The sequence below is a fragment of the Taudactylus pleione genome, unplaced genomic scaffold (genome assembly GCF_031769625.1).
Source record: "Taudactylus pleione unplaced genomic scaffold, aTauple2 ptg000063l, whole genome shotgun sequence".
Classification (NCBI taxonomy): Eukaryota; Metazoa; Chordata; class Amphibia; order Anura; family Myobatrachidae; genus Taudactylus; species Taudactylus pleione.
In genome coordinates this window covers 2,032,058-2,034,400 of record NW_028284465.1, presented here as the reverse complement: position 1 = coordinate 2,034,400, position 2,343 = coordinate 2,032,058, and positions in this window count along the sequence as shown.

Here is a 2,343-nt window from a genome sequence, read left to right as displayed (position 1 = left end):
GTCTCAGGGTCTAGGTCAAGTTTGACCAGGTCATACAGATGAAGTAAGTTGTTGTGATTGAGCCCGAACTTCTGTATGACCTCGCCATGGACCAAATCATTCAGGTTCAATTGCCTTCTAAAATAACGAGACCTGTGCAGCCTCTGTGGCACCTGCATAACTTACTGACCTTCCTCAGTTTCTGTCTCCTGGGTCCTCTCAGCCTGGTGGTAGAGTCTCAGAAATCCTACAGCCCCCTGCATAAAACCTAGGCTCAGAAAATCTGCCATGCTGGAATAATGAGGTAGGTACGCAGCAGACCGGTAACTTATTTTCTCTAACTATATTTCTGTTGGGCACAAAGGAGAGTCCTAATCCCAGTATATAAGAGACAGAAGCCTTTTTTATTGTAACATACATATGTATATTTTTTATATGGGAGAGGCACTTTATGAAACAATTCTGGACAATGAAAATGTATTGAAAATGAATTTTAGACATACAGTAAATAGGAGCCATTTGCTACATGATAGCGGTGATATATTGCGGATTATTTGATAGGTTTGACAAATCGGGGAATCAGCAGAGACTGGTTCCCTGACAATGCATAGACGTATTTATAATGGGTGCAGGGTGTGCAGCGCACACAGGGCCTGATTCTGACCCGCTCGCGAGCGCTGAGTGCTCGCAAGCGGGTCGATGGTGCCCTTATGCGCATGATGGAGGGAGCTCCGTCGTGCGCATGTGCGAGACCCAAATAACGACAGAGTAGTCGTCGTTATGGGTCTCACACCAAATGGGGAGTGCTGTCGATGGTGAGTGACAGCATGCCCCCTTTGGTGGGCATGGCGGGGGCGTGGCTGCCAGACGGAGGCGTTCCCATGGGAACGCCTACCATCTGGGTCCGGCCCCACTGACATCACTAGTGATGTCAGTGGGAGTGCTTTTGGCTCTGATAGAGCCAAAAGCACTCCTAGGCTTGCGGCAGCGAAACCCTACCACAGGGTCTCGTCGCAAGCCCGATGGTCGCGATGGTCTTGACCATCGCGACCATCTTTTTGGCCGCTCGCATATGCTGTGGGTGGTCACCCACAGCTATGCGAGCGGCCAGGAAGCCGCTCCAATATTAGGTAGGAGGGCCCTGATTCAGAGCGAGCGCTCTGGTCAGAGCGTCTGGCTCTGAATCAGGCCAACAGGCCCCTGAGTCCAGGAGGGCACTCACCGCACACCCTGCACCCATTGTTAATAAATACTTACCTCTCTGCAGATTCTGATGTGCTGCTCCGCACTTTGCATTAATTTTTTTTAACACAGAAGCATAGATGGATCTCCCTGATCCATGCAAGCATCTGTGTCTCTGCTTATCGCGCACAATCTAAAGATCGGGAAATCGTTTTGCTGCACATCGTGTCCTGGAGTGCTGGGGAGCTGCTGGGGAGAGTTCAAGGGAAATAGATCACAATATCGCATTGTGAGCATATCATCTAGTGTGCAGGCACCATAAGTCTTGCAAAACTGCAGTTAATTTGGCAGCAGTTTCCCTCTTTCACATATTGATCAATAACGAGAGCAGTGTTTGGAAGACGCACATTTCCGATGAGGAGCTTTCAAGCTTTGATGGCTTAAAATCACCTACAATGATCAATGGGTCAAAATTCTGCCCAGCGTACAACAATGGGAGGTTCGACCGGAACCTCAACCCCCTAGTATGTCTTCTGGGATCCAATGTTACCACTTTGTGAAGTTTTTGTCCAAAATCATCCACTGGAAGGCTCAGAACAGGCTCCACGGGTCAAAGTTCTGCCCAGCGTATACCAATGAGAGATCCGACCAGGACCCTAAATCCCCTAAAACCTGACCAGAATCCAACTGTACCACCTCACATTCCTCTGTGAAGTTTTTGTCCAAATCCATCCAGTGGAAGACCTAGAACAGGACCGAATCTTCAAGTTATTAAGTTAGGCATTTCGTTGGTCGAAGAGACATGACTGAGAAATGATGTTGGGTTTAAAGGAGAGGGCAGAGTCATGAATAACTCATTAATAAGACAGTGGACATTATCTTGACATTGTCATTATTTTGTAAAACTCCACAGTGCTCCTCAGCACATATAATATAGCAGCATTTTCTAATAGAAACAATACGATAAGGTGAACATTTACGAAAGCCGCTGCCTCCCGGCGCGTTGCATGTGAATACTTTAACTGTCATCCGGAGTCAGTATAAAGCACGCTGGGCTTTATTCTGACTGCAGGTGCCGTTTTAAACATGCTCGTGCAATCCACCGGGAAGCACCACTGCTTCATAAATTCTCCACTTAGAGCAGTGGTTCTCAAACTGGGTCCACAGTACCCCACACAGGTT